The sequence below is a fragment of the Triticum aestivum genome, unplaced genomic scaffold (assembly GCF_018294505.1).
Source record: "Triticum aestivum cultivar Chinese Spring unplaced genomic scaffold, IWGSC CS RefSeq v2.1 scaffold2488, whole genome shotgun sequence".
Lineage (NCBI taxonomy): Eukaryota > Viridiplantae > Streptophyta > Magnoliopsida > Poales > Poaceae > Triticum > Triticum aestivum.
This window is the reverse complement of record NW_025228543.1, coordinates 43,118-49,769: the sequence shown is the minus strand read 5'-3', so window position 1 is coordinate 49,769 and position 6,652 is coordinate 43,118. Positions and strand designations below refer to the sequence as shown.

At 51.5% G+C, this 6,652-nt stretch overlaps 15 non-coding genes across 15 annotated transcripts; all 15 read right to left on the bottom strand.

Moving 5' to 3' along the window:
• Nucleotides 1–246: 246 nt before the first annotated feature.
• LOC123174262 (5S ribosomal RNA) lies at nt 247–365 on the bottom strand. Its single transcript, XR_006486903.1, has one exon. It is a non-coding gene; the product is annotated as a 5S ribosomal RNA (ribosomal RNA).
• Nucleotides 366–662: 297 nt separating this feature from the next.
• Nucleotides 663–781, bottom strand: LOC123174325 (5S ribosomal RNA). Its single transcript, XR_006486954.1, has one exon. It is a non-coding gene; the product is annotated as a 5S ribosomal RNA (ribosomal RNA).
• A 297-nt stretch (nt 782–1,078) lies between these two features.
• LOC123174349 (5S ribosomal RNA) lies at nt 1,079–1,197 on the bottom strand. The gene has a single exon (XR_006486979.1). It is a non-coding gene; the product is annotated as a 5S ribosomal RNA (ribosomal RNA).
• Nucleotides 1,198–1,494: 297 nt separating this feature from the next.
• Nucleotides 1,495–1,613, bottom strand: LOC123174255 (5S ribosomal RNA). Its single transcript, XR_006486896.1, has one exon. It is a non-coding gene; the product is annotated as a 5S ribosomal RNA (ribosomal RNA).
• A 297-nt stretch (nt 1,614–1,910) lies between these two features.
• On the bottom strand, nt 1,911–2,029 carry LOC123174324 (5S ribosomal RNA). Its single transcript, XR_006486953.1, has one exon. It is a non-coding gene; the product is annotated as a 5S ribosomal RNA (ribosomal RNA).
• Nucleotides 2,030–2,326: 297 nt separating this feature from the next.
• LOC123174260 (5S ribosomal RNA) lies at nt 2,327–2,445 on the bottom strand. Its single transcript, XR_006486901.1, has one exon. It is a non-coding gene; the product is annotated as a 5S ribosomal RNA (ribosomal RNA).
• A 297-nt stretch (nt 2,446–2,742) lies between these two features.
• On the bottom strand, nt 2,743–2,861 carry LOC123174251 (5S ribosomal RNA). The gene has a single exon (XR_006486893.1). It is a non-coding gene; the product is annotated as a 5S ribosomal RNA (ribosomal RNA).
• A 297-nt stretch (nt 2,862–3,158) lies between these two features.
• Nucleotides 3,159–3,277, bottom strand: LOC123174322 (5S ribosomal RNA). Its single transcript, XR_006486952.1, has one exon. It is a non-coding gene; the product is annotated as a 5S ribosomal RNA (ribosomal RNA).
• Nucleotides 3,278–3,574: 297 nt separating this feature from the next.
• On the bottom strand, nt 3,575–3,693 carry LOC123174321 (5S ribosomal RNA). Its single transcript, XR_006486951.1, has one exon. It is a non-coding gene; the product is annotated as a 5S ribosomal RNA (ribosomal RNA).
• A 468-nt stretch (nt 3,694–4,161) lies between these two features.
• Nucleotides 4,162–4,280, bottom strand: LOC123174319 (5S ribosomal RNA). The gene has a single exon (XR_006486949.1). It is a non-coding gene; the product is annotated as a 5S ribosomal RNA (ribosomal RNA).
• A 297-nt stretch (nt 4,281–4,577) lies between these two features.
• On the bottom strand, nt 4,578–4,696 carry LOC123174318 (5S ribosomal RNA). Its single transcript, XR_006486948.1, has one exon. It is a non-coding gene; the product is annotated as a 5S ribosomal RNA (ribosomal RNA).
• A 297-nt stretch (nt 4,697–4,993) lies between these two features.
• LOC123174248 (5S ribosomal RNA) lies at nt 4,994–5,112 on the bottom strand. Its single transcript, XR_006486890.1, has one exon. It is a non-coding gene; the product is annotated as a 5S ribosomal RNA (ribosomal RNA).
• Nucleotides 5,113–5,409: 297 nt separating this feature from the next.
• On the bottom strand, nt 5,410–5,528 carry LOC123174295 (5S ribosomal RNA). The gene has a single exon (XR_006486932.1). It is a non-coding gene; the product is annotated as a 5S ribosomal RNA (ribosomal RNA).
• Nucleotides 5,529–5,825: 297 nt separating this feature from the next.
• Nucleotides 5,826–5,944, bottom strand: LOC123174317 (5S ribosomal RNA). Its single transcript, XR_006486947.1, has one exon. It is a non-coding gene; the product is annotated as a 5S ribosomal RNA (ribosomal RNA).
• Nucleotides 5,945–6,241: 297 nt separating this feature from the next.
• On the bottom strand, nt 6,242–6,360 carry LOC123174338 (5S ribosomal RNA). Its single transcript, XR_006486967.1, has one exon. It is a non-coding gene; the product is annotated as a 5S ribosomal RNA (ribosomal RNA).
• Nucleotides 6,361–6,652: the final 292 nt, after the last annotated feature.

Genomic DNA, 6,652 nt, shown 5'->3' with positions numbered 1-6,652 from the left:
ACAAAGACGATTGTACATTGCTTTGACCGCTCCCTCTCAACTACGGAGACGAGTTTAACGCGGTTTCCACCCCTCCCTCTCAACCGCACCAGTGCACGCTTGCCGCGCCACAACGCCGACGCTGGACCCGTGAATCGTGAGCACCCAGCTATGACTTACCGCACTCGTGCAAAATAATAAAACACGGTAAATATATTACTTACACGTGCGTTTTGTTTTGCAAGCGGCGCGAAAAAAATTAAAAAGGGAATGCAACACGAGGACTTCCCAGGAGGTCACCCATCCTAGTACTACTCTCGCCCAAGCATGCTTAACTTCAGAGTTCTGATGGGATCCGGTGCTTTAGTGCTGGTATGATCGCATCCGACATGTTACCCCGGTCTTCGTCCCTTATCCTTGCCCCTCCCAGCTCCACTACAAAGACGATTGTACATTGCTTTGGCCGCTCCCTCTCAACTACGGAGACGAGTTTAACGCGGTTTCCACCCCTCCCTCTCAACCGCGCCAGTGCATGCTTGCCGCGCCACAACGCCAACGCTGGACCCGTGAATCGTGAGCACCCAGCTATGACTTACCGCACTCGTGCAAAATAATAAAACACGGTAAATATATTACTTACACGTGCGTTTTGTTTTGCAAGCGGCGTGACAAAAATTAAAAAGGGAATGCAACACGAGGACTTCCCAGGAGGTCACCCATCCTAGTACTACTCTCGCCCAAGCACGCTTAACTTCGGAGTTCTGATGGGATCCGGTGCTTTAGTGCTGGTATGATCGCATCCGACATGTTACCCCGGTCTTCGTCCCTTATCCTTGCCCCTCCCAGCTCCACTACAAAGACGATTGTACATTGCTTTGGCCGCTCCCTCTCAACTACGAAGACGAGTTTAACACGGTTTCCACCCCTCCCTCTCAACCGCACCAGTGCACGCTTGCCGCGCCACAACGCCGACGCTGGACCCGTGAATTGTGAGCACCCAGCTATGACTTACCGCACTCGTGCAAAATAATAAAACACGGTAAATATATTACTTACACGTGCGTTTTGTTTTGCAAGCGGCGCGAAAAAAATTAAAAAGGGAATGCAACACGAGGACTTCCCAGGAGGTCACCCATCCTAGTACTACTCTCGCCCAAGCACGCTTAACTTCGGAGTTCTGATGGGATCCGATGCTTTAGTGCTGGTATGATCGCATCCGACATGTTATCCCGGTCTTCGTCCCTTATCCTTGCCCCTCCTAGCTCCACTACAAAGACGATTGTACATTGCTTTGGCCGCTCCCTCTCAACTACGGAGACGAGTTTAACGCGGTTTCCACCCCTCCCTCTCAACCGCACCAGTGCACGCTTGCCGCGCCACAACGCCGACGCTGGACCCGTGAATCGTGAGCACCCAGCTATGACTTACCGCACTTGTGCAAAATAATAAAAGACGGTAAATATATTACTTACACGTGCGTTTTGTTTTGCAAGCGGCGCGAAAAAAATTAAAAAGGGAATGCAACACGAGGACTTCCCAAGAGGTCACCCATCCTAGTACTACTCTCGCCCAAGCATGCTTAACTTCGGAGTTCTGATGGGATCCGGTGCTTTAGTGCTGGTATGATCGCATCCGACATGTTACCCCGGTCTTCGTCCCTTATCCTTGCCCCTCCCAGCTCCCCTACAAAGACGATTGTACATTGCTTTGGCCGCTCCCTCTCAACTACGGAGACGAGTTTAACGCGGTTTCCACCCCTCCCTCTCAACCGCACCAGTGCACGCTTGCCGCGCCACAACGCCGACGCTGGACCAGTGAATCGTGAGCACCCAGCTATGACTTACCGCACTCGTGCAAAATAATAAAACACGGTAAATATATTACTTACACGTGCGTTTTGTTTTGCAAGCGGCGCGAAAAAAATTAAAAAGGGAATGCAACACGAGGACTTCCCAGGAGGTCACCCATCCTAGTACTACTCTCGCCCAAGCACGCTTAACTTCGGAGTTCTGATGGGATCCGGTGCTTTAGTGCTGGTATGATCGCATCCGACATGTTACCCCGGTCTTCGTCCCTTATCCTTGCCCCTCCCAGCTCCACTACAAAGACGATTGTACATTGCTTTGGCCGCTCCCTCTCAACTACGAAGACGAGTTTAATGCGGTTTCCACCCCTCCCTCTCAACCGCACTAGTGCACGCTTGCCGCGCCACAACGCCGACGCTGGACCCGTGAATCGTGAGCACCCAGCTATGACTTACCGCACTCGTGCAAAATAATAAAACACGGTAAATATATTACTTACACGTGCGTTTTGTTTTGCAAGCGGCGCGAAAAAAATTAAAAAGGGAATGCAACAAGAGGACTTCCCAGGAGGTCACCCATCCTAGTACTACTCTCGCCCAAGCACGCTTAACTTCGGAGTTCTGATGGGATCCGGTGCTTTAGTGCTGGTATGATCGCATCCGACATGTTATCCCGGTCTTCGTCCCTTATCCTTGCCCCTCCCAGCTCCACTACAAAGACGATTGCACATTGCTTTGGCCGCTCCCTCTCAACTACGGAGACGAGTTTAACGCGGTTTCCACCCCTCCTTCTCAACCGCACCAGTGCACGCTTGCCGCGCCACAACACCGACGCTGGACCCGTGAATCATGAGCACCCAGCTATGACTTACCGCACTCGTGCAAAATAATAAAACACGGTAAATATATTACTTACACGTGCGTTTTGTTTTGCAAGCGGCGCGAAAAAAATTAAAAAGGGAATGCAACACGAGGACTTCCCAAGAGGTCACCCATCCTAGTACTACTCTCACCCAAGCACGCTTAACTTCGGAGTTCTGATGGGATCCGGTGCTTTAGTGCTGGTATGATCGCATCCGACATGTTACCCCGGTCTTCGTCCCTTATCCTTGCCCCTCCCAGCTCCACTACAAAGATGATTGTACATTGCTTTGGCCGCTCCCTCTCAACTACGGAGACGAGTTTAACGCGGTTTCCACCCCTCCCTCTCAACCGCACCAGTGCACGCTTGCCGCGCCACAACGCCGACGCTGGACCCGTGAATCGTGAGCACCCAGCTATGACTTACCGCACTCGTGCAAAATAATAAAACACGGTAAATATATTACTTACACGTGCGTTTTGTTTTGCAAGCGGCGCGAAAAAAAATAAAAAGGGAATGCAACACGAGGACTTCCCAGGAGGTCACCCATCCTAGTACTACTCTCGCCCAAGCACGCTTAACTTCGGAGTTCTGATGGGATCCGGTGCTTTAGTGCTGGTATGATCGCATCCGACATGTTACCCCGGTCTTCGTCCCTTATCCTTGCCCCTCCCAGCTCCACTACAAAGACGATTGCACATTGCTTTGGCCGCTCCCTCTCAACTACGGAGACGAGTTTAACGCGGTTTCCACCCCTCCCTCTCAACCGCACCAGTGCACGCTTGCCGCGCCACAACGCCGACGCTGGGCCCGTGAATCGTGAGCACCTAGCTTTGACTTACCGCACTCGTGCAAAATAATAAAACACGGTAAATATATTACTTACACGTGCGTTTTGTTTTGCAAGCGGCGCGAAAAAAATTAAAAAGGGAATGCAACACGAGGACTTCCCAGGAGGTCACCCATCCTAGTACTACTCTCGCCCAAGCACGCTTAACTTCGGAGTTCTGATGGGATCCGGTGCTTTAGTGCTGGTATGATCGCATCCGACATGTTACCCCGGTCTTCGTCCCTTATCCTTGCCCCTCCCAGCTCCACTACAAAGACGATTGCACATTGCTTTGGCCGCTCCCTCTCAACTACGGAGACGAGTTTAACGCGGTTTCCACCCCTCCCTCTCAACCGCACCAGTGCACGCTTGCCGCGCCACAACACCGACGCTGGACCCGTGAATCGTGAGCACCCAGCTATGACTTACCGCACTCGTGCAAAATAATAAAACACGATAAATATATTACTTACACGTGCGTTTTGTTTTGCAAGCGGCGCGAAAAAAATTAAAAAGGGAATGCAACACGAGGACTTCCCAGGAGGTCACCCATCCTAGTACGCTGGACCCGTGAATCGTGAGCACCCAGCTATGACTTACCGCACTCGTGCAAAATAATAAAACACGGTAAATATATTACTTACACGTGCGTTTTGTTTTGCAAGCGGCGCGGAAAAAATTAAAAAGGGAATGCAACACGAGGACTTCCCAGGAGGTCACCCATCCTAGTACTACTCTCGCCCAAGCACGCTTAACTTCGGAGTTCTGATGGGATCCGGTGCTTTAGTGCTGGTATGATCGCATCCGACATGTTACCCCGGTCTTCGTCCCTTATCCTTGCCCCTCCCAGCTCCACTACAAAGACGATTGCACATTGCTTTGGCCGCTCCCTCTCAACTACGGAGACGAGTTTAATGCGGTTTCCACCCCTCCCTCTCAACCGCACCAGTGCACGCTTGCCGCGCCACAACGCCGACGCTGGACCCGTGAATCGTGAGCACCCAGCTATGACTTACCGCACTCGTGCAAAATAATAAAACACGGTAAATATATTACTTACACGTGCGTTTTGTTTTGCAAGCGGCGCGAAAAAAATTAAAAAGGGAATGCAACACGAGGACTTCCCAGGAGGTCACCCATCCTAGTACTACTCTCGCCCAAGCACGCTTAACTTCGGAGTTCTGATGGGATCCGGTGCTTTAGTGCTGGTATGATCGCATCCGACATGTTACCCCGGTCTTCGTCCCTTATCCTTGCCCCTCCCAGCTCCACTACAAAGACGATTGCACATTGCTTTGGCCGCTCCCTCTCAAGTACGGAGACGAGTTTAACGCGGTTTCCACCCCTCCCTCTCAACCGCACCAGTGCACGCTTGCCGCGCCACAACGCCGACGCTGGACCCGTGAATCGTGAGCACCCAGCTATGACTTACCGCACTCGTGCAAAATAATAAAACACGGTAAATATATTACTTACACGTGCGTTTTGTTTTGCAAGCGGCGCGAAAAAAATTAAAAAGGGAATGCAACACGAGGACTTCCCAGGAGGTCACCCATCCTAGTACTACTCTCGCCCAAGCACGCTTAACTTCGGAGTTCTGTTGGGATCCGGTGCTTTAGTGCTGGTATGATCGCATCCGACATGTTACCCCGGTCTTCGTCCCTTATCCTTGCCCCTCCCAGCTCCACTACAAAGACGATTGCACATTGCTTTGGCCGCTCCCTCTCAACTACGGAGACGAGTTTAACGCGGTTTCCACCCCTCCCTCTCAACCGCACCAGTGCACGCTTGCCGCGCCACAACGCCGACGCTGGACCCGTGAATCGTGAGCACCCAGCTATGACTTACCGCACTCGTGCAAAATAATAAAACACGGTAAATATATTACTTACACGTGCGTTTTGTTTTGCAAGCGGCGCGAAAAAAATTAAAAAGGGAATGCAACACGAGGACTTCCCAGGAGGTCACCCATCCTAGTACTACTCTCGCCCAAGCACGCTTAACTTCGGAGTTCTGATTGCATCTGGTGCTTTAGTGCTGGTATGATCACATCCAACATGTTACCCCGGTCTTCGTCCCTTATCCTTGCCCCTCCCAGCTCCACTACAAAGACGATTGTACATTGCTTTGGCCGCTCCCTCTCAACTACGGAGACGAGTTTAACGCGGTTTCCACCCCTCCCTCTCAACCGCACCAGTGCATGCTTGCCGCGCCACAACGCCAACGCTGGACCCGTGAATCGTGAGCACCCAGCTATGACTTACCGCACTCGTGCAAAATAATAAAACACGGTAAATATATTACTTACACGTGCGTTTTGTTTTGCAAGCGGCGCGAAAAAAATTAAAAAGGGAATGCAACACGAGGACTTCCCAGGAGGTCACCCATCCTAGTACTACTCTCGCCCAAGCACGCTTAACTTCGGAGTTCTGATGGGATCCGGTGCTTTAGTGCTGGTATGATCGCATCCGACATGTTACCCCGGTCTTCGTCCCTTATCCTTGCCCCTCCCAGCTCCACTACAAAGACGATTGCACATTGCTTTGCCCGCTCCCTCTCAACTACGGAGACGAGTTTAACGCGGTTTCCACCCCTCCCTCTCAACCGCACCAGTGCACGCTTGCCGCGCCACAACGCCGACGCTGGACCCGTGAATCGTGAGCACCCAGCTATGACTTACCGCACTCGTGCAAAATAATAAAACACGGTAAATATATTACTTACACGTGCGTTTTGTTTTGCAAGCGGCGCGAAAAAAATTAAAAAGGGAATGCAACACGAGGACTTCCCAGGAGGTCACCCATCCTAGTACTACTCTCGCCCAAACACGCTTAACTTCGGAGTTCTGATGGGATCCGGTGCTTTAGTGCTGGTATGATCGCATCCGACATGTTACCCCGGTCTTCGTCCCTTATCCTTGCCCCTCCCAGCTCCACTACAAAGACGATTGTACATTGCTTTGACCGCTCCCTCTCAACTACGAAGACGAGTTTAACACGGTTTCCGCCCCTCCCTCTCAACCGCACCAGTGCACGCTTGCCGCGCCACAACGCCGACGCTGGACCCGTGAATTGTGAGCACCCAGCTATGACTTACCGCACTCGTGCAAAATAATAAAACACGGTAAATATATTACTTACACGTGCGTTTTGTTTTGCAAGCGGTGCGAAAAAAATTA